General features: G+C 40.6%; 1 protein-coding gene across 1 annotated transcript in view; it reads left to right on the forward strand.

Moving 5' to 3' along the window:
- The window catches only part of dscamb (DS cell adhesion molecule b), a 166,411-nt gene that overhangs the window by 46,159 nt on the left and 95,568 nt on the right, over positions 1-24,684 (forward strand). The window lies entirely within an intron of this gene.

Here is a 24,684-nt window from a genome sequence, read left to right on the forward strand (position 1 = left end):
GCAGTCCAGTATTCTTAAAGCATTGGTTAGCCAAAAATTAAAAGCCTGTATTTTACAAGTCTTGCTTATAGCTTAAGGTCAAGCCCTGTGATTTTAAAACAATGGTTACTGAATATGAGTCTGTTTTGTGCATTCTAGCTTACAGAGAAGTCTGTATAGCCATTAGTCCAGCTTATACAACAGTGCGTGTTTGCTTTGCTGCTTTCTCTTTCAGTCTAGATTCAAGAGACAGTTTTTTTTCATAATTTGGAACACAATAATGCATTTTCACTTGCCTGTGTCAGGCTACGGATTTGAAGTACTAATGCTCTCTCTGCTTGTTCCACAATGTTTGTGCTAATGGATTCAGTGACAATAGCATCTCTCTGCTTTTTGCTTCTCACTCTTTATCTCTCTCGCTGGGCCCCCTGGTTGCCCTGAGGAAGTGGGTTTAGCCCAGTTCATGTAGCTGACTGTATAGCTTGAGAACTGCATGTTTTAAACCAGATTTAGAATGGGGGTAGTTATGTTTGTACAGAAAATCAAGGAATATCAGCAACAGCATTATTGGAAGTACCAAATAGTTTGTGCACACATGACCGATTTTGTTAGGTCAACCTGCTCGTTAGCGGTCATTGATGTAAACCTGTCAGTTCATCAGGAATACCCTTGGGTGGAAACTCAGATTCAGCTTGGAGGATAGGATGCTGCTAACATACAGGGGATGGAGAGAACTGACATTTTGGGACTCAGGCCAGTAACTAATTGGGCATGTGCACCACATGGGGAGACCAGATGCTTCCAATTTCCTGAGACAGGCTAGGCAAAATGGCAGAAACACTTTAAATAGCAGGTACTGATGAACTGTAAATGCAGTGTTAGCCTCGTCAGTCTGTAGATCTCATTAACTCCCCACAAACAGTACTTTTATATCAATGACTTGTTTAAGATTATAGAGATTTCGATTTTGTCTTTTTACTTTGTTCCCACTGTACAATCTCTTGGAAGCGAGCTTACTTGCTTGGCAGTGCCGAGTTTGAGCGGATTTTCCCAGGTGACTCACTTGTTACTTTTCTATGGTGATGTTCACCTTGGAGCTTGTGTATGACACAAGCAGAGTGCTATTTCAAAGACAGGATCTCACAAAGTCATGGGTGTGGTTCTTGTTTGCTGCCTCCCCCCAAACAATATTTTCTCTTTCAGTCAGTTTGGTTTGATTCAGTGCTAGGCAGTTACTGTTTAATAAGAGATTAGTCATTTTCACTTATGTGCAATGCAGTGTCAGGTAAAGGTTGAGGCTTCCCAGAGTCCGTCCCATCTGACTGTTCTCAACCCCTCGACAAGACAGCACAGGGAAACAGATCTAGAACCGCTGATCAAAACCAGTCAGAATGTTTCTGGGAGCTAAGAGGAGTTTTGGGACCTGGAGCAGTTTACCCAGGGTGAGCATGTAAACCCCACAGGGAAGACACCCCAGGCCAGGACTGACCCAGCACCCAGGAACTGTGAAGCAGCATGATTCATTGACACATCACTATCCTGCTTTTGCTTAGCCCAAATAGTGTTAATTTCAGACAGTCACAAAACTAAAGACAGTCAGCAACAAACTTTTACAGTTCATGTAAGCTCTGCTCTATCTACCCCTCTTCCTGGCTGTAGACAGTCCAATAATGTTCTTATTTTTCTTATTATTATTATAAGTTCAAACAGCAGATACACAGAAAAGCTATAAAAAGAAAGGGCCATGATTTATGGCTGCTGTGATATAATGGATTGAAGGTGGGCTCTAATCTAAGGTTGAGAGTGCAACCTTTCAGATGAAGATTTGAGGATAAATGTTCTGATTTCAATAGAACTGGCAGAAAGGGGAGGAGATTCTAACTTATTCAGTCCAATTCCTCCGTTTTAACCCCTGATGTCAATGACTCTGACGTTGCCAGGTGGCAATCCATAAGCCTGACCTTTGTTGGTTGACAACGCAACCTGCAATCATGACATCAGTGTGGGAGCTGGAACAGCCAATCACAGGGGCTGCTGGAGGCTCTCAGCTCTTATCGTCTGCACACAGCTGCTGCTGAGCCTTGGAGGGGGACTGTGTTCCTGCATTCTCCATGGCTCCTGCAGGCAGGCCTTGTTTTCTGCACACGTGTGCTGTTGGAACGATGTGTGTTCTTCAGGAGAACATATATATATATATTCATATGTGAAACAATTTTATTGTTTCTATATCCCACTAATGAAGAAAATGATTATTAAAGGACTAGTTGATGAGTTAATATAAAAAGTTTCTGTGTCATGTTTTATGACATGAATTTGCATGTGTTGTGTGAACACAAGAAGCATTATTTAGCTATAGTTTTTAAAAAGTTCCTTTAGTATCGCTTCTACATGATGTTTTACCAAGGTATGTTATAATCCCATAAAGGCCCATGGGGGAATGGGGGGCAAGGGCCACCTTTTTTCTCAACCATCTGACACCTAATGTGGAGGTGATGTGGTCAGCATCATAATGGCCGGCCTATTACCCCCAGAAGGATTAACTCCTCGTACTCATTTGGAAAGCAGGCTGAGTGGACCTGGGAGCCGTCTGGAACGAATTAGAGCTCCATCGCTTGCCCCTACCTGGGATTGAATCCGGGACCTTCTGGTCAGGAGCTAGAAGCCCTTGCCGTTTGAGCTACCATGGCTCCATCCCATTGGTTAACCTAAAGATAAAAAAATATGTTTAAGCACTTCATCAATATAACATAATAGGAAAACAAAACAAAAGTTGCTTTAAAATACTGCCTCTTAACTGATATAAAAACAGTTGCTCCAGACATTCCATTGTGTGTAGATTTTCCATTATAACAACAGTGTGAACAGGATGGAGGAAAACGTTCACAACAGCTGGTGTCCAAGAACAGTCCTGGCATAATGCACGCCTGATTTAGTCTTTTTCTTTGTGATTCACATGATTTTATTTATTTGGAATTCTAGAAGTTTATAACTCATACGGAAAGGGGAGTGACACTCTCGTCTCTGCAGAGTGAAAGATCGGCTAGAGGACTAACTCTTGTTAAACTTAAAATAGTTCTGTTCCTTTGCTGTTTGGTTTAATGCTGTCACTCCTGTATCTTAAGGAAAGTGTGTTTCTCAGGATAATCTGTAATATTTAATTTATATATTATTTGCTCCTAGTGCATGAGGGTTACCCCTATAATTATACAATTAATTGTAACATGGTGGAAGAGTCAAGAAAACCCAGAGAACATGAAATTTGTATTGTTCTATTTCCTATAATAGTACACAGCTTACTGGTATAAGTCCTTTTTCTGCCTCACTTTGGACTGATCAAGAGATTTACACTCTCTTACACTTAAGCAAATGTTCATAGTGATTCCCTAGTTATGTGTTGAATGCGACCTACCTGGCTCTTCTTTCTGCTTTTACTTACTGTACGTCTCTGTTTTGCAGTGTGAGTCTATATTCCATACAAACAATGAAAAATGTGCTGGACTTCACACAACAGAAGTCAAGTCCAGTCCAGGAAAGGATTGGCTTCCTCTCTGTTGTCTGATTTCTATTGGAGGCATCATTCCCACCTTAAGCGGCTGTTGGTATGATGAATTTGTATTTTTCAGATGAAATTTCCTAGTACAACATTTGGGATAACAAAAAACTTGACTTCCAGAAACCGTAATTATCAAATGATTCACTTAAATTCACTGAGTGTACTTGACCCCCTTGTGTACACTTTGTCCAGGAGAAGCCATAGACATCTCTTTACACATCTGGAAGTGTGTAAATGTGGTTGCTTTGGAAACAGTTGTGGTTGCTTTGGAAACAGGATTTCTTCTCTTCGTCCACTATTATAGGATATAACCTGATCTTACTCAGCACTCTTGCTCAGTAATGACTTAATCTTGGACTCTCACAGATAAAAGAGTCAGGATTGGTTGGCTGGTCTGAATGCAGCTAAAGGAATCCTTCCCCCCAATATTACTGGAATGACTTATATGAATATTTCTGCTGCTCAAACCCAGGTTTCTAGGAGAGATGCTGGCGGATGTTTGGAGTGCTGCCGCTGAACTGGTTTAATTCATATTGCACAAAGTCTCTGTCACAGTTGTCAGACTTAGACTTCTGGATTAAGCAGTAGATTAATTGGAATCCTCAGCTATTCCTTTAGTACATGGTCTTTTAATTATAATGGGAATTCTGTGTATTTGACTTCTCATTCTAAAAAAAGCTATGTTGTTGAAAACTGATGCAATGTATCAAGAAATGGCTGGATGGGATCCTAAGATCAATCAATTACTATCTACTACATGGGCTAGATGGGCTTCTTCTTGTTTCTTCTTATGTCCTTAAGTCCTGGGTTTTAGCATTCTTTCGGAGCCGTGTCACAAGTCTTGTTCTGAGACACGTCAGTAAGAAATGCTAAATCTGTAATTCTGTTTCTTTAGCCATTTAAACTACTACATCAGGTGTCTACATTGAGAATGAGGGCGTGCCAAGCCTGTTTGTATATTTGTATATTCTGTTTGCAGATGCAGGAGGCTGATTTCCTTTCTTAGAAATGATTCCATTATTGATAGAACTTCCTTAGAGCAGCATATGTCAGAGAAGAGCCACCAGTTGTATTAAATCATGCAGTATTGGCAGGAGAGCATCTGCAAGAGGAAGTGCAGTCCTTTCAAGAGTTTGGTGCATAGCACTGGCTTGTCACTATCCCAGTGACGTGGAAAGTGTTTCTCAGTGGAAAGCAACAAGGTGTTTCATAATGCCTTCCTGTGTCTGGCGTAGTGTTGTGTCATTGAGGTGTAGTGTCAAAATCCCCACAAGGTGTGTGAAACCTCTTGTGGAGGTGCTGAACAAATCATAGGGGGAATAATTTAAGAAGTAAGTGAACAGTTTAAAATATACACAACTTGTGTACTGTATATTAATTGGTTCTTTGGCACACAGATTTCACATCAGTTCTGAAAGTCAAGAGTTAATTTCACATTATTTATTAAAGACGAATCGGCTTTACACTTTATGTGACATAAAAAAGGAAAAAAGGCAAAAGAAAGAACCTGAATTGATTTTTCCTGTTACTTTCAACTCTACCTTTCGTTGCCATGGAGACCTGTCCAGGTTCCACAGAGCTACTAGGACAAGTGTAATTGTTGTCTTTTTCTCAAAGCCGGATTCTGCTTCTAATAGGTAAATAAATAGTTCATTTAGGGATCAAATAAAAAAATACTTTCAAGGCTATGCCTAAGGTGTATCTCTCCCTGAAGGCTTGTATTTTTCCGTAGATACTCCAAAAGTCAGTTAATTGGACCTTCAACCTCCACAAAAGAGCTGAGATCCTATGACATGGCAAAACTACATCAGAATCATCATATAGTATTCCATTATTGCTAATGAAAGAAAATAAACTGCTTTAGATCTATTAAATATTCTTTGTCTTAAAGTGCTTATGAAGTATCATGGTTACACAATCTATGTTTACATTGTTTTGTGTCACAACCAAAATAAGGATTCAATGTTTGCAAAAAGCTGTCAAAGGTGATCATGGCACACAGTTACTTAATTTTGCCATCTCAGGCAGATCTGAGACTGTATCAGACTGTATGAGAGATAAAGTTTGTATTTTCAAATGTTTAAATGAAATACAGTTGTAAAGATTTTTATGGAACTAGAATGTGGCTGTCATATATGCATAAGAATTATATTATACTTTATATTGTATAGAACACCAAACTTGTATTTTAAAGCCATGAGCTACAAGACATACATCTCTGAATTTGCTGTAAATTTAAATTCCTTGGCGTCCATATCACCGAGGACCTCACATGGTCTCTCAATGCCACCTGTCTGATCAAGAAAGCGCAATAGCGCCTGCACTTCCTAAGACGGTTGAAGAAGGCTAAGATGTGTCCCCAGATCCTCACTAACTTTTACAGATGCACTACAGAAAGCACACTGACAGGCTGCATCACAGTGTGGTATGGCAACTGCAGTATTGCTGACCGCAAAGCCCTACAGCGGGTGGTGAAAACTGCCCAGTCCATCACTGGGGTTGCCCTCCCATCTATACAGGACATTTATGACAGACGGTGCTTGAGGAAAGCTCTAAGCATCATCAAAGACCCCATACACCCTAGCTACAGACTGTATGACCCTCTACCCTCTGGAACACGGTCCCGGAGCATTCGGGCCCGGACTACCAGACTCTGAGACAGTTTTTACCCCCGCACTATCAAACTGTTAAACTCCCAGACTCTCTCACTCTCACCTCACCTCTCACCTATGATCTGAACCTCACAGTGCCTTCTTTCTTACCAAAAACTCACACATTGAAATCTACCTCTACCTTACATGTCAAAAAGCTCACTTCCCATAATTTCTATCCTTTTATTTCATTCTGTTGATGCATGTTTTTGCACATCTGATGTTGTTTTTGCACATTACCTGTTACCTTTTTGTTGTTTTGCACATCGCCTGTTGTTGTTTTTACCACTGCCTGTTGTCTCTGTCTTTCTTTTATTATACAATTGTATTGTTGTTGTTTTTTTTGTACTACGTATCACCTGAGAGCTAGCTAAATAGCATTTCGTTATACCATATACCTGCATATGAGTATAATGACAATAAACTTGAACTTGAACTTGAAATTAATGAATATGGTTCCAAAATATTAGAAACCAAAAATGTTACCGAAAATTAATCAGCTGGAGATCATTTTGATTTTTTAAGGTAAGTTACCATTCACTAATTCTCTACACAAGCCTTATCAGAACTGAAGAATGAATGTGATTAGTGGAAGCAACAAAACTATTGACCACTGTAGATGCACATGTCATTTCAAACATCTGCTATGAGCAAGTTTTACACCAAGAGCATGAGGGAGCTTTCGTTTCGAAGGTATTGGGGGAAGAATGAGGAATTAGCAGATAAACTCGGAGGGACAAGTCTTAACAGGAGGGGAAGCATTGCTAAAAGACAGTTTCTGTTTTTGGAGCACCTGCCCACAGGGACCCCCAGATGAGCTAGACAGCAGGAAGTGAGCAGTGATGCTAAATCTGAGCAGTGGTGGGGTTCTCAGGCTCTGTACAGGACAAGACACACACAAGGCCGACGTCCCACACTGACACACACCTCCCACCTCCCACAATCCTCCACCATCGCTTCATATAGCCATGGATTGAACTGTGATTGAAGGGTTTGTGCAGAGAAACCGTTAATAACTGGAAAAGCATCGTACACTTGCAATTCCTACAGGAATAATTAACTAGGATTGTGGGAAGTTGGCAAGTCAGGAGCAGGCTTACTCAGCAGAATGCTGGCGTATTAAGTGCTTCCCTTTTGAATTAAAGAAGCCTGGACATGCTGTCTATTTTCTGGGCTCCTTGTAGATAGAAAGTCGATACCCTGCACTCTTTTTTTACACTTAATCAAAGCATTCATTTCCTGCTCCTCGGGGAATTTGAAGAAAGCAACCATATGGGATTACATATAGATTATTAATCTGCCTAAAATAATATTTGTATTTAATTTTCCTACTTTACATCCAGATCATTTTGTACAGGCATAGAGCAGGCCCTTGACTATTCTCGGTCCTGTCCTTGACTGCCTTAAACTGGAGCTGTTACTGAAAATGCAATTTAATTTGAGATCTGAATGAATTAGTATCTGAGCCATCAGGGGATCGAGTAGAAAAGCTTTTCCAAGCAGCAAAGAATACACATGTTCCCTGAGAATAGGTGCTGTCTGCTTTTGTTACATAAGTACTGATCTTAAACATGCTTTGTAATACTTGTTGTGATTCCAGTGGCAAAATCTCAAGTAAGAATTGAAATACACTAATTAACTAAAAGATTGAATTTCAAAGGTTTGTGTTAATAAAATGTTATTCCTTACTTCATAGATAACTTACCTAGAAAACATACAAGAAAACCTTGTCTTACCTTGTACCTAATTAGATTAATCGCTTATCAGTGCTTTAATACATCAAACTTTCGCAGGAGAGAAAAGTTAACCCTTTTAAACTCAGTACATTTAAGCCCATCCTTAAAATAGCAGCAGAACATCTTTTTTTTATTGAAGGTGCCATCATCTGATCATTTAAACTAGGAAAATGAAGAAAATAAACTGTTCTAACAGCTTCTTCTTCAGATACACAGTTAATAAAAAGCAGGCTTCAGACAAAACAATAGAACCTAAGATTTCAGATCTAAATTCCAGACAGTGAAATACGGATGATGTGTACCTGTCTACAGCTGTCTTGACATCAGTATAAGGAAAAGAGAGCCGGCTCTGGGCTGCAGAGGCACTGGGGGTGTCGGACGGTGTGTGACATGAGCCTGCAGCACGTTGCCTGGCCTGGTGCTGTACGCGCTGTACTGTCTCAGTCTACTCCAGCGGTTCTGATCCTGGCACTGACATCGCTGCGAACAGGAACACAAGTCTTGGCCAACTGCACCAAGGCAGATGTGTCCACAGAGACGCCAGCGCAAGACCTGTGTTTGGATTTTTTTTACTTGGGTTCTGTGTTTCACATTTGGGAGTTTTCAGGGCTCAGACTGCCTTCATGCCAGTTGTTGTATCTTTAATTCAAGAATTCAGAGATGCTCATCTTTACACACTAGACCAAATTTCAGTTAATCAAAAAATACCATTTGTGGACTACATACAGTAAATATAGTACTTATATAATAATATTATATATATATAATATAATACATTGTATTATTTTAGTGATAGTCACTTATTTTACAGTTGTGAAGGAGTGTAGTCTGGTGAATGTGTGGGAATTATACTGAATCCAGCTAGAAAAAACACAGACACATGGATACACATATACAGTAGATGGGTATATTTAAAATAACCCTTAGTTACCAATTGCATTCAAAAGACTTTCACTACCAAAATGCCACCATGTTGCTTACAAAAACATTACATCATAAACAAACCATTCAAAAATCTAAAGTTTTAAATACTGTATATCATTTATATAATACATAATTTCAGAAAACAATTATTAATTCTACTGAAACAACAATTATATATTTGAATAGGAAGATAGTGACAGTTTGCCAATAAGTTCCATCTGCCTGACAGTGAGTAAAAACATTTGTAATTATAATCATATGTAATCATATTTCCTCTAATTGCTGGGTGATTAGCGTGAAGCTCTTCCACATAACTGTCCTGCAGAAGATCAGGCCTACTGTAAGTGTGCCTTTTCCTGGAAGAAGTATGTGAGCACGTACTAACCTCATGAGCGTGACCTGGCTTTAATGGGGGCGGCAATGCTATCGTTCCTAATTTATTTGGCTGCTCTTGGTGACACATGTTCCAACATCAGATGCAGAATCCAAGGTTAGCACATTTTTCTCGTAAAAAGAAAATGATTCCAGAGTATTTAATCTTTTGCTCATATTGTCCAGCCAGAAGGAAGTGTAGAAATATCTGTGAGCTGTGCTGTGAGCTTCTTGCTGTGTAGTAGAAGGACCCTATGCGGAAGTGAATGACCAATACCGAGTAATCAGGAAATCCAGGTCCGAGAACAGAAACACCAGCGAAAACCAGAGACGAGTTCCTTTCAAACAAAGACAAGGGGAGGTCCAGTAATCTTGGTAATAGATAGTTCCAATGTTCAGTTACTGCAAGAAACTCTAGAAATCAAGCCGAAGACGAAATCCAGAAGCCGTAGAAGTGTGAAGAACAGAAATCCAGTCACCGAGAATCCGATCACAGTAGAACAGAGTACGCTAAATGCAGGAGGTCATATAAGCTTGCCAGGGTAAACCCAATACTGTGCACTGAGTTCTCTGCGAGTTGAACTAAAGTATCCTTAGACCGGGGGTGCGGTGGAGGACAGGAAAGTTGATTGGGTAGTCTCCTAGTGTCGGTTGCGGTCTGAGTGCGTGGGACTGATACTGTGACGCCTCCCACAGGTCACCAGACTGCGGAACTGGACGAGGATTTCTGGTCCACCAGCACCTCTCGTTAACGGCCAGCCTTCCTTTCCTCTGAGGTCTCTGACCCCAGTCCTGACCAGACCCAGCCTGGCAAGCTGCCACCTAGCAACAGGCGTGGGCAGGAGGCAGGGCTCTGACAACCTGTCTGTCAGTATCTCTCTTTTAGCTGGTGTTGTGATGAGGGACTTTGATCACTTTTCATCTGCTATATTAGAGGCACAGAAACATGTGCACATTGATCTCAGATCAGCACATCTGTTATAAATAATATCACTCATAGTTATAAATACTGTTCATTATTTATTTACTCTAACTAGATTTTATTGTGGAATCAGATATGCTGTGTAAAATGGCATCTATCATCAGACGAGTTTGTGCGAGAAAAGAGCTCTTTGTAATCTTTCACAAGAGATGATAAGATAACAACATTGTGCCTGAAGGCCTGGATGTTTCCACCTGTAAAAAGGGGAAAGTGACTTTCATTGCCTGAAGGTTTGTCACTGCTTTGAAAACAAGATTCAGTGTTTTCTGAATAGGTTAATAAGATGCCATAAATGCAAGCTGAAATATTGTGGAAACCTAACCTGCAGTAAAAATTGGACTGGTGACAGTTCTAAAGGGGTCATTGGTTTTGAAATACAGGCCCAGAGGGAAACGTACCACCTGCTGGTCCAGCAAAACCACCAGTAGCAGCATCCTGGACTTCCCTTCTTAGCTTCTGAGAGCGGAGCTCAGGCTACAGGGCAATGGTGTTAATCGTAGTGTTTGTTAGAAAATAAACAGAAGAATTTGACTGATTTTCTTATGACGTTTCTTGCCTTACTTGTGTACACCACTGAAGAAATGTAACAAATGGATTAAATATAAACTAGCAGTCACATTAATGTGTAAATACGAATGTGAAATGCCAATAATTGTATTGCACTTTTATATGTAATTGAACAATCATTGTGTAATTTGAGAACGAGTATAACTCAGCTTTCTTCACGTTTTTCTGTTCCTGAATATTCCTGCAGGAGACTGGGAAGCATGGAGACATTGTTTGGTGTCTGCAATAACTGTACTATATACTAGAACTAATGACATCTTGTGTTCCTCTGCTTTGGGAATTGTTATCTCTTGCCACAGTTAATAATAAGCTTGCAATGCTTACATTTCAAAGTGACAGTAGGGTTTACATTTGTAGTGTTTTTATATGGTGAAGAAATGTTATTTTACTTTTTTGTCCTCCTTAGTTTATCATTACATGTCTTTTTTATTATCATCATATCTAAATTTAAAAATCTGAGCTGTTCTCAAAATGAGCAGAAGAACATAAGAGAGGTTTCAGTCAAGATTTGGCTGTTTGGCCCAGTTTATGTGCTTGCTTTGATGTGTTAGAATACATTGCCTGGCATAGCAAGAAGAACAATTTCATATGGGATTTTTTCTGAAAAAATACTATTAAAACAACAAGTAAAACTGAAATGTTTAAACATCCATTGTACATGCCTGGCGGACAGATAGAGGGTGCATAACCAGCAATTCTTCTGAAGTGGGAAAAATCTATTTGCTCATGGAAGCAGCTTACATAATCCTTTAGTTACACTTGCCAGCTGTGAGCAAAGATAGGACACAGTGGGACTTTGCATAAATACAATTCTGGGGACAAAGGAATGAAAGTGATAAGCGTATGCTGAGTCTTTTGCATAATCCATGCTAATCCATAATCTGGATTCCTAAAAATTCAAGATTAAAACATATGAAGAAAAAAAACTTTACGTATGTTAAGGAGCATGTGACTCGGGTTTTGACTGGCATTGGATTTAATACACCTGTGATTTAGTCCTTCTTCCTGTAGCTAAAGATCTTTCTTATGACAATCAAGAGTGTAGTAGTCATGAAATATTGTTTTTAAAATGCAGAAATCCGGATCACCTAATAATCCTGTACTAATATGAATCCACTCCTATATGGATGCTGAACTCATATGCTTTAAATATAGCAAAACCTTGCAGCTCCTTTTTTAATAAGATACTGTATTTAAGTTCTAAAAAGCATAGCAGTAGAAGAATGTGATCCCCCCAATTTCTGCAACTGCACAGTCATTAGCTTTCCAGAAGCTAAGGCACATATTCAAATAACAATATTCTTCCCCCTCGCCAACAAAAACATTTCAGAATGTACTTCACAAGAATGCTCTGTTGTACAGTTTTCTTACTGGTGCAGAAAGTAAATGAAAATAATGTAAATTTAGAACTTCATGCTTTAGGATAAATAAATCAGATTTTAATATCTGGATTTCACACCTGTTTCCTTTTTTACAGTGTAAAAAAGTAATCAGTAAATAATTAGAAGAAATAATCTCTATTCCCATAACAGATGAGTATGCTTTCCTGAACTATTTCTACTCAGTGGAGAAAAGGTTACTTGCAAGCCTGTGTTAGAGTTCAGTGGTGTTCAGGTGCAGAAGGGAGCGTTGGTCTCTGTATACAGGCCAGCTCTGCAGGAGAGGGTATCAGTCTATATATACAGGCCAGCTCTGCAGGAGAGGGTATCAGTCTATACTGTACTGTATATACAGGCCAGCTCTGCAGGAGAGGGTATCAGTCTATACTGTATCTACAGGCCAGCTCTGCAGGAGAGGGTATCAGTCTATACTGTACTGTATATACAGGCCAGCTCTGCAGGAGAGGGTATCAGTCTATACTGTACTGTATATACAGGCCAGCTCTGCAGGAGAGGGTATCAGTCTATACTGTATCTACAGGCCAGCTCTGCAGGAGAGGGTATCAGTCTATACTGTACTGTATATACAGGCCAGCTCTGCAGGAGAGGGTATCAGTCTATACTGTACTGTATATACAGGCCAGCTCTGCAGGAGAGGGTATCAGTCTATACTGTACTGTATATACAGGCCAGCTCTGCAGGAGAGGGTATCAGTCTATACTGTACTGTATATACAGGCCAGCTCTGCAGGAGAGGGTATCAGTCTATATATACAGGCCAGCTCTATAGGTGGGCAGAAAGGTTGCTGAAGGTGGTAGTGCAGTGAGCTCACCACAGAACCATGGGGTTGCATGGATGTGACCACCTCTCCTTTAGTTCTTTGTGGAAATCTGCTTAGTGCTTAAAATGCCTTCAGTGTAAGTGCTGCACAGACCTGCAGAATGTGCAAGGTCTTCCTGCTCCTGCCTCATGCTCTGCGTGGGACACCTCAGGACACTGGCTCCTGCTGGAATTCCTCCTAGGGCTGCTGCAGCACCTCGACCTTTAACAGGGAACTGGGGAGGCGTCGTGTGGGAGGAGATGGAGATGGCTGCTCCCGTCTGCTTCCATTTTGGTGGGTTTTTTTCAGAAAGAATGGCCCGGAGAAGTCAAATGAAGGCCCTTTGATCATCAGCGGTGGCTGGAAGTGTGTCTCTTCTCTCATCAGTCCTCAATTTGGGGTGCAGTGTAGGGCGAAGCCGGTTTGCTCAGGCCAGTCTGTCTCCGCCGCTGTGGTGCGCGAGTGTGGCACAAGCAGGGTGTTAATGGGCAGCTGTTGAAAGCTCATTTGCTGACAGCTGTGGCATGTGATGCATGTAACAGTAACACGCCCAATGAGACTGAAACAAAAGGCTTAATTAAAGAGTGATGCTCTCACTGCTAGCAGGAGCTCTGAATACTGGCCAAGGGAATTTCTCAAGACACTAAGAGCAAAAACAACAACGATATATTTATCTTCAAACAATCTGAAACGCAGTCAACATTTGTTCTTTCCAGTTAAACTCATCAGAAGGTAAAAACTGTATTAAACATGGGTTTGCAATTCATATCTTAAATAGATTAGAGATTTAACCAAATATCTCAACGACAGTTTATGGGTTTTCCACTGGTAGGACAATTGTTGCAGATAATTTTTATCCTGTAATTATGTTGTTACTTTCCTCTCAAAATGCATCAGCTTATAAATAGAATCTTATATATATATACATACACCTATATATTCACTAAGCTGCCTGCTTCCATATTGAAATCTCCAATTCTGGTCTTTACCCTTCAACTAGAGCACAGTGCTGTCTGCTTTTTACTTATGCAGACCAACAAAGTGCTTTTAGCCGATCAGCCTTAGAGTTTCCAGTCCATGGAACACAGGAGGCTTGTTGAAACTTGTTGAAACCTTGGTCTCACTCTGGAAAAACTTTACCTTCTGTACCATGATTCTAGAAAGGAAAGTGAACTGCAGGAGGCACTTCTGAAAGCACTAATGCTTTCTCAAGGGAAACCACCACAACTGTTCTATGTGCAGGGAAGAGCGAATGATTTACACTGCTGAATTCCCATGATTTTTGAAAGACTGTACGTTCAACCAGACCTTCAACAGACGTTATTCAGTGAGATCAGCAAAGCGGAATAAATCATGAAAAATAATCTCTGTTGAGCTGATGTTAATTCTGAAAACAGCTTCACTCTTGTCTCACCATAATGTCAGGTTTGTGTCACATACCACCCCCCTGATGTTTAGACACCCAACAATCAGCTTGGTGGCAAGTTTGTCACACTAATTAGAATTGGGTGAGTTAGGCGGCTGAGGGTTGCCTTGGATAGGATAGGTGTATACCTCAGGCTAGCATGATGTTAACAACCAAGGCAATCCTGCAATCCACACTGCCTACAACACACAATCTTACGCCTTTCTTGGAAAATCTGGCACTATGATGTAAGATTTCAGGCTCCAGCATTTGCCTGCTTTTTAAATGATGAAACTTGATTTTTTAACTTTTGCAGTAGTACTGTAGCAGTAGGAGTAGAAGGAGGAATAACTGTAGAAGGGGGAGGATCAAGAACACAGCAGGAGGATGAGTAGCAGCAGTAGGAAGAGAACTAGGAGCAGGAATCGGAGCTGTACTGCTGATTGCATGTGTACTTAAACCTCTCTCACTCCACATCTCTCACATAGAAAATTAGTGACGTGGAAAAGAAAAATGTGGGAGGAAAGCTGCTAAAACCACTGTCTCTCAGTGTGGGTGAGGTCCCCGAGTGAACAAGTCATTGTTAAAAGCGAGTGAAAGGAGACTGTCCAAAGGATGCTTGTGAAAAGAACTTGGAAATAAAACGCCAAGAGCTGTGTATTGAATCATTCAGCCAGAGTGCAATGTCCAGCTCACTGTCGTTTCTACCGTCTGGTCTGCTGTCCATCGCACTGTCCAGGCCAAAGCCCTTATCAATCAGACGCTCTCAGAGTGTTAAAACAAATGTTTCTATCAGCTGTGTGGCACTAAGTGACCGTTCTCTATATTTTTAAGGCTCGTTTATTCTTTGTCAGCTTCATGCCTGTTTGCTAGTACTGCATGAGAGCTGTTGTCTCCACAGCATGGTGTAGCTGGGTTATCTGCAAGTTGCCACTTTATCATTTTTATTTTTTTCCAGTCTATAAATAAACAGAGGTCCTCACTTAGAGAGCCAATGTGATGTTGAGATTCTTGTCACAGGTGTATAGAGGTGTTTGTCAGGTAGAGGCGTCAGCAGATCTGAGAGAGCTGCAGGGTCAAGATGACAGCCACTGACCTGAGACACAACGCGAAAAATTAGATTCAGGGCACATTGTTAGGATGTAAACCACAAAGAAAGTGACATCTCAGAATTGTGTTAGGAACTACACCAGCCAACAAAATAAACTATGAAGCATAACTCATTTTTATGAGGATCTATAGGATTGAAAAAGGATTCAAAGAAGAGGAGTTCATTCAACAATTAACCATTTAGTTAATGACTTGGTTATTATTAACTTATTTACCAACAATGCAACCAGGGAGTCAGCTTCAGCAATGTGGCTTTTCAATCAGTCTTTCCTCCCTTCACCTTTGTGTACAGAAAAAGCACGTTTTGTTTCCTGTTTTTGTAGGAAGAAGGAGAAACATGGAAGGGATCTTTATGGTCAGTGTTTAGGTTTCTGTTTGATTCCAGCACGTGTGTTCTCCCCCTCCTTGGTCTGTTTCTGCCTGTCTACGGCGGTGGCGCCATTAACATTTTATGCCAAGTGTGATACAGTAATAAAGGAAGACAATTCAAGGTTTGTGATCATTTAAATATTTATGTCGGTGAAAAGCAAATGGTCCCAGATTTCAAAAAGAAGAAAAAAATGCCTTGTAAGGTTTTCCCTCTAGGGCTCAGAAGGACAAGCAGAAAAATGTGTGAGTGTGCGCTGTGCCTTGGCATGCAAGAACTTCCGGACAAGCTCATCCCATTTACAGAATAGGAAACTCTGTTGCTATGCTGTATGAGGATGTGAACTAAAGCATCTTGTGTCAGATAGTTCACTTTATTAACTTGCCATCCATCGCTATCTGTGTGTCTGTCTGCACTGCGGTGCAAGAGTCGACATTTTTCCTTGTTTACATTTTGTGATAGCAGTTAGTCCTGACAGAGCTCTGTTTGATTGCACACAACACAGTCTTTTAGCTCTGAGGGCGTGCAGAGAGGATGGAAGGATGCTGATGCCGAGCAACACCTGACAATGGGACGATTAGAACTGATTGGTGATGGATGAGCTGCAGCAACACTTCACGTAGCCTGATCACAAGTATTTCACACTGAGGTTCTGGGATCAGGTGTCTGGAGAAGCTCATCAGTGAGAATTCAAGATGTTAAACGACAAGCATGGATTCTTCCCACCCAAAGCCAGCTGTGAAAAACAGTCTAATAAAATGAAACACTAGAGGATTAAATTGGTGATGCTCATAACATGCACACATTGTTACTTCTGATTGTGTTCATGGTACCTAGAATGTTTGCACTGCAGTGTTATTGTTTTGTTTGCCAGCATTATAAGCATTACAGCTACTTCAATTATCCTTGTGTGTGTGCTAAGGTTCTCTGTTTCCATAGAGCAACAATTCTCAGTCACAGAACGCAGACAATAAGGTACTGTATATTGAACTGAAGATTTAAATGGATAATACTTTGGTTATTTCAGATGGCCTGTCTTCAGTAGGGTACAAGCTTAGTTGAAGAGCAGCTCAAAGGCTACAGAAATCCTATTAAGAGCAATAGCCATAACCCTTTTTCACAGCTAAATTGGAGTTATATGTCTATTTGAAGAACCCCCCACTCCTAGGGGTACCATACATCTGGATTCTGTATGCATCTCTATGCATTTCTCATTGATCGTGTGTGCAGGCATGTTTTGGAGATATATAATGCTCAGTCTATGGGTCAGCTGATATAAAGGGGGATGTTCGTGAGCTCAGAAGGGATAAGATTGGGTGTGCATATTCAACAGTGTGAATATCAAAGCTGCTCTTTCACCAGCTTCTCAAAGACATTTCTGCCTTGCTGTTGGTTTAAAAATGACCTCATCCATTGCAGACTGAGCTAAGGTGTAGCACTCCAGAAATGCAGCATAACAGTGTAGTCCGTCTGGTTGCCTACTGTTAGCTGAGATGCTGAAACTGGAAGCAGCTGATGCTTCTCTGTTGTATTAAAAGCAGCATTGTATCCACATTGTTTACTGTCCAAGGATTAACTGCGAAAGCATGCTTTAACTCTACACTGGGGATTAGCAGTGAATTAAGCCTGTGCGTGCTGTTGTAAGCCTCATTTCATGAGTTATTACTTATTTAAAGGTTTCTGGCCAACTATTTTGAACATCTGATTAAAAAGAAGCTCCTGATTATACTGTTTGTATGTTCATTGAATATATGTACTGTTTGTTCATTGAATATTAAAAATAATTCAAATGAAAATTAATAGTAAAATATTAGTGGCAATGTTGTCTGATGGATTTGGTGGGTAGTAAAAAAAAACAATTAAAAAGAAACCGAAAAATTTCAGTTTATTATATTTACTAATAATAATATAAATATTTTCTTATTAATCTAGAACAAATGTAAACACATGAAAGCCAAGATAAACCACAGCCCTCTCAAAGGTTGCCAGTAATTCTTTGCTCATTTAATTGTACCAACATAGCTGCAATAACTGACTCTCTTACATGCGATCCATTAATTGTGGGTTAGCTTGTAGAGGTGCAGTGCAGATGATGAAATGCTGTTTTGGGATTACCTGATTCAAGATTAACCCCACACCAGGGTTGCTCTAGGTTAATCCTGGCTGTCACCGGCAACTCCTGAATTCACTCAGAAAGACACGTGATCAGTAGTATTCTCTGTGATTTGTCTTAAGACAATACAAAGCTTGAAATATAAAAACTCTCAGTGAACTGTGATCTGTTAGGTGTTTTGCATGGGTGAGAACAGTCTATACTACACTTGTTGTTGGTTACATATCATTCATCAGTGCTCCTGCCTCCCAGATGCGTGAATCCCATTTTGACAGATTCAGTATCACAGCAGTGCATTCAAAATCCAAATGCCTCTTGGATTGTTATTAAAAGTTTCAGTTTTACCGTCTTTCGTTCTGGTAATTCATAATGCATCAGCACAGCTTTTGCCTCCGATATCATCTCTTCCCATTTCCCTTCCGTGTTTTGATCCCATCATACAGATAACGTGCATCAGACTGCATTATTAAAAAAAGAGAGAGATCTGAGGACCATAAAAGGGAGAAACAAAGGCTTGCCATTTCAGTGCAGAGCCTCATTTCCCAAAGAGCAAACAGCTCCTTATCTGTGCGAAACTAAAAACGGTCGATAATGGCGCCTCCTATTGTCAGAGTCTGGACGACAAGCAAACACTGACAGGTGATTAGCGGCCAGGCACAAATAGCTTTAATGGGTGTAATAATGGCTGTCTTCTCTCCTTGTTTGCTCTGGGTTTTGTGCTCTGTGCTTCTGGCAGATGGGCTCAGAGAGATTACGCTTTCTAATTGGAAGAGGTAGGGTGGGGCTCCAGAATGATGAACTCAAAGAATATTTCACAGCTGGTGATTGAGGACTCACTAAGCACAGAGCCTGCCGTCACTGCACAGCCTGGATGGACTAGATTAGCACAGCTGTGAAGGGATGGGCATGGAAATCACAGCTGAGGCTGTCTTTTATCTACAGCTTTTTCTTGTTTGCGGCTGGACCTTTGTGAGCTCAGAACACGCTGGTTTTATCCATTTGCCAATAAGCTGGTGTGAGGCGACGTTTCAGGATGTTTCGTTAATCAGTATCATGAAAAATAAGCCGAATAAAGACACTTGCTGTCTATTTCACATTTCAGTGAAGGAACTGCCCACTGGGAAAGAGGAAAGAAAACCTTTCTGAAAATGTCTCATAATGAAGACTGTGTGGTAAAGAGTAATCTGTGACACATCTTATGTAGATGCTTTATGAAAAAATCTGTAAAGGTCCTTGGGCTTCAGGTCTATGTCCATAATCTGCCATTTATCACAACCGGGTATACATACTAAAATGTTTTCTTATGAATATTGTCCACTGTGCAAGCTAAAGAACAACATTTGTTTGTACTTTTTACCTTTTGATGTTTGATAATGACTCCATCTCACACATATCCTTCTAAAAAGATATGATACTCAGTGTTCATCTAATTCTGTTGTGTTTAACTGTTTTGTTTAGAGGCCGTAATCAAAATTTAGTTTTGCTTCTTGGTATTTTGTCATTTGAAGTAAGTTTCTGGAATTTTATTTGCATCTTGTAGAGTGGTACTGTACAAATGCTGTGCTCACACCTGTCTGTTTTCAGTGCGTCTGTTCTGGAAAGGGTCACCTTGTACAGGTTAGTAGATGCAATGAAGGACTGATGGGGATTTGAATATCATGGGATCAAATGAAAACATTTTTTGTTAAAATCTGCCCAAATACACTGATCATCCTAATACACGGGTCTGTACTTATGTACTGTATAAAGAAATCGTTATTTGTTTATTTTGTGACCTATAGGCTGTTCTGCTAAAAGCTCATAGCTGGCACCAGGAGACATGTTCCCTTGTCCTGGTGATTTTCGGTGTGACGATCCCTTCAGAGACACGGCCTGTCACATCTCATTAGGTTTAACCCTTCCAGAGCTGCTGACATGTCGCTGTGCTCTAAGTATTCTGACAGCGCAGGAGAATATTTGTCCTGAAGGTCTCTCCTAGTTATCTTTCCCCCTACTTGGGAATGTTTCCATGGAAACTGTATCAGGGTTGACTCAGGAAGCAGATGGATGGCTGCCCTCTGCGAGGCTACATGAGTAGGCCAGGGCTAGCCAGGGCCCGGCACCCTCTTGGGGCCACCTGTGTGTGACACCAGCTAGGCCTCTGCTCTTCAAGCAAGGCTGTGAATCAGGAAATGGTTTCCCACAACATTTTTCAGACTTAGCCCAGCTAAGTGGCATTTTAACAACTGAATTGTTTCTATACAGTTAGAAAAATAGTTTTTTTTTTCAATTAGCAAATATTGTATTGACTTTTCTCATATAAACAGGTAATTTGAGACCATAAGAACAGAGGAAAGGCTGTCAATAAGAAGAGGTCATTCACCCCATCATTTTCATTTTTAAAGTTTTTAGTAGCTGAGTGAATCATGCAGCACTTTATAGAAGGAGCTCAGAGTTGGGGCCTTTTGCAGACATCCACAAATGTCCTCTTCTCCATCTGACTGTATATTTATTTCCTTTTAAGGGCACTTAGATAAACTCTCATTTCAATGTTATTTGTTCTAGACTGAAGAGATTCAGCTCCCTTAACCCATCATTATATCTCCTGAGAATAAACATCATTCTTGTTGTTCATCTTTAATCTCTTTCTAAGGCTACAAAATCGTATTTGTGGTATGGTGACTGAAACTGAATACAGTATTCTTATTGGTACAATGCATTGCTTAAGCATAATTTCCCTGGATTTAAATTCCACACTTTTTAGTTCGATACCCAAGCATTCCAGATGCCTTTTTATTTCCTCCCTACACTGTTTAGATGGGAACATAGAGCAATCTAAATAAAAACTCTGATACTTTCATTTGTAGCCTTGTGTGGCTCTAGATGTCTTTGTGATACATGCAATGTGTGATTCTATATCCCGTGTGAATCACTTTGCACTCTCAGTGTTCAAATTCATTTTCCAAGCCAAGATTTTGTCTAAGTGTCTTCATAATTCCCTTTCTGCTATTTCTGTGTTTGCAACACCGTCTCTATTTGTGCTGTTTGCAGATCTAACTACTGTAGTTATCTAGAATGTTGATATAAATCATGAAGAACTATGATCCTAAAATGGATACCTGTGGTACACCACTGCTATGGTCTGTTCCTTTAGCTGCCAATGACATAGTGTTTCATGTTTTCTATCCAATTCCTGTGAATTAACCTTTTATAAGGGACCATTTGAAAAGCTTTCTGAAAATCAGTTCTTTTAAGCTTGTTTTGTTTTGGAAATTAGTTCCCTTTCTAATTCTAGGTTGGCCATCTCTTACAAATTCAGTATCCCTCACTTTTACATTAACAGAAGAGTGATTGGTTGTTCACATTAGTTGTGTTCTTCTTTATGTGAACGGGTATTACATTAAAACTCTCCTACCTGTGGGTATAGCTCCCTTCCTTAGTCAGAGCTAAGATCTTTGCTAGGAGCCAAGGAATAATATCCCTCATTTCCTTAAGTATGGTGGCAATTTATTAGTTTTAAGCTGTCTTAGCCTCCTGCAGAATTCAGTGTCAGGTATGTTAAAGTTATCTAATACTGATGGATCTTCTTCCACATACAGTAGGGCATGTTGACATTTTGTCTTATAAATGCCTGTGTGACATATTCATTTAGCAGGTTTACTGTTTTTTTCATTTTCCACTATTAATCCCTTATTACATCTTAAACTTTGCTTTCTTTAAAACCCTCTTTTCTGTGTATCATTTTGTGATTCTAGTGTATTTTTCAGTAGCTTGGCATACTTTTCTCCCATCGTTGAATATATGGTCATGTTATACAGTCTGCAGAACACTTTCTTCCTTCTGATCTTATTTGCAGTATCTGCATCAAACTACTTAGGCAATATTTCCAAAGAAGCAGTGTTTTTGATCTTATGTATGAGTTTGTTTTGAGCCCTTAATGTTATGTATGATTGTCCATTTTTAACCGAGTCTCAATCCTGTTCCCAATTCACTGCTTGTAATCTCTGCTTCATTCATAGTGTGCTTTCCTAAATTATAAAACCTATGTAAAATATATATTGTTAACTACTGTATACAGCATAAAATAGTCACATTTTACAATTGCATTTCATCTTGGTCTTCCTCCATACTATTCTCCTTGTAGGGTATTGTGATACGTATGTGCAGAGTGTGTTTGTATTCCTGCTCAAGTCCAGCAGCCCGGGAGCAGTGAGCTCTGTCTCTCAGCGAGCAGCTCAGGCCCCTGTCCGGGGAGCAGGTCAGAAATCGATTCCCAGGGTTTAATCCAAAGCTGCACAATGGCAGCTATCTAAAGTAATTACCTCAGGGCTCATCCAGACAGACTTTACTAGCCTGTGGTAATCCTCCCAGCATATGGAGCTGGAAGGAATTAGAGCTGAGGAAGAAAATAAATTAATTAAACTGCCCAGGAGCTCCAGAGTGAATTTCAGGCCTTTCATGACCTTCGCTGTAAAAAACAATGCCTACTGTACATATGTCTTGCATATATGAGTATTAATAAGATGTAAGGACATGTCCTGATTTTTGGTTTAGTAAGTGTAAGATGATGTGGTGTGGTGGTGTGTGGGTTTATGGGTGTGTGTGTGGATGTGGGTGTATGGGTGTATGGGTGTGGTTGTGGGTGTGGGTGTGTGGGTCGGTAGGTGTGGGTGTGAGTGTGTGGGTGTGTAGGTGAAGGTGTGGGTGTGGGTGTATGGGTGTGGGTCGGTAAGTGTGGGTGTGTAGGTGTGGGAGTGTGGGTAGGTGTGTGGGTGTGTAGGCGTAGGCGTAGGTGTGGGTGTGGGTGTGTGGGTCAGTAGGTGTGGTTGTGTAGGTGTATGGGTGTGGGTGTGGGAGTGTGGATGTGGATGTTTAGGTGTGGGTGTGTAGGTGTGGGTGTGGGTGTGTCCCTGAGATGGTGCTGAAGTAGCTGGCTTCACAGGCCTCAGAACAAGAGAGACTCCTGAGGCTCCCAGGTGGACTTCCACTCTCCCTGCCTCCAGGCTCATCTAGTATTAGATTAGGAACTGATTGCACAGCCGCTCCAGGGGGTAAGGGGATCGCTCCTGCCTGTTATGCTGTCCTCTGAGAGCAGGGAGGCTTCTTCTGAAACAGCGCTTTTACTCCTCAGCATCAGCAGTTAATGCTTGCCTGTTTTCTCTGTACTGTGGAATGTGCCCTGAAGAGAGGAGGGTTTTACTTCTAAACTGGAGTCAAATCGGTGGCTAAGGACACATAATTTAAAAATCATCAGAAGCAAAGTCAGCCGTCAATACAAAAACACTCCAGATGCGGATATGAAGAAATTAGAATGAGACACTGAAACACTCCTGTGCTGCACAGATTTTCCCCAATATAGTGAACACTGATTCATATGAGAGTTAAGAGGCTTTATCTAGAAATCCCAGCTGATCTTCATAAACTTTGTTGTCTTACAATTAAGTACAGATGGTTTGCAGCTGTAAGGCCGATAAATATCCATGCTTTGTCCGGGCCTCAATATCCACCCAGGATTTTCACCCTAATCCCTGTGTATAGCAGTTTACCAGATGGAAATCTGTTTGGGGTTTTATTCTGTTTCCTCCACTTTTATTAAAAGCGCCTTACCTTCATTTGAATATGCCACCATTTAGCTGGAGCATAAGCAACACATTACTATATCCCATAACGAGGTTTGGGATTAAGCCTGTAATCTCGTTCTTTCACAGAGCTTTATTTAAATCTCTGACCCATCGTTTTAAATTGATATGCATATCCTGTTGTTGCTTGTCCCTCTGTCTACCTCTCTGATGGCCTAGCAATATGTCTAGTCATAAACTGGTTAAAATGCTTTACAAAGTGACTCTTGAGAAATTATATTTCTGGGGTGGGGACTTATGTATCTGGTACAATTTGTAACGTACTGTATCTAGGGGTATTGTTTAAAGTGGAATGAGATCACTTTTTCCTACTTTTGGTTCATTTACTTTGCTTTTTTGTCACTATGCAACATGAGTCCCATGAAGTGAACTTTCTGAAAGCTCTAATTGTAGTCTTTTGTGCACTAAGTTGTGCACAAGCAGGATCTGAAACAGGCAGATACTGTGCTTTATTTGGGGGGTGTCACATGAAAAAGAGATCTAAAGTCTTCCCTGTATCCTCAAGATATGAGAGACATGTCTGTCTCCTGCTTGACATTAGAAAGTCTTTTTTAGGTACGTGGTATTCATGTAATATTTTAAAACTACATAGTCGCAAGTGTTTAACATCTGATGCTCTGAAGAGCTCCTTCTGCAACACAGAGCCATCCATGACTCTGCCAATACCACATCTACTGGATCCACAACCTGTTCCTTGGAGATCATCAGTCCCAGTACTGAGCAGGCCCAGCCTCGCTGAGCTTCTGAAACGAGACCAGATCAGGCTAACAGGGAATAGCATTTCCCCCTTAGAACTGGAACATGTGCAAAACAAAATCACCCACCAAACAAATGTATTCTGTCTGAGTAAACCTCTCTAAGTTGCGAAGATGTGCTTTTTAAGTCTGTGTGTGTTTGACGGTTCCACACCAAGCAAACTCTTGTGCTCCTCGAATACAGGGAGGGCCATGGCAGTGGTAATTAACTGAAAGGAGGGGGCAGTGGTAAGCTAAGTGCTCATCTTCAAGTCATGATAAAAAAGAAAGCTGTAGCTGTAGTGCCCTGAAGCAATAGTTGACATTGCGTTCTGAGTTGGCTCGCTACACCGTTTACATTCCAGTTATATATT

The sequence above is a fragment of the Atractosteus spatula genome, chromosome 7 (genome assembly GCF_055471065.1).
Source record: "Atractosteus spatula isolate fAtrSpa1 chromosome 7, fAtrSpa1.hap1, whole genome shotgun sequence".
In the NCBI taxonomy this organism is placed as follows: domain Eukaryota; kingdom Metazoa; phylum Chordata; class Actinopteri; order Semionotiformes; family Lepisosteidae; genus Atractosteus; species Atractosteus spatula.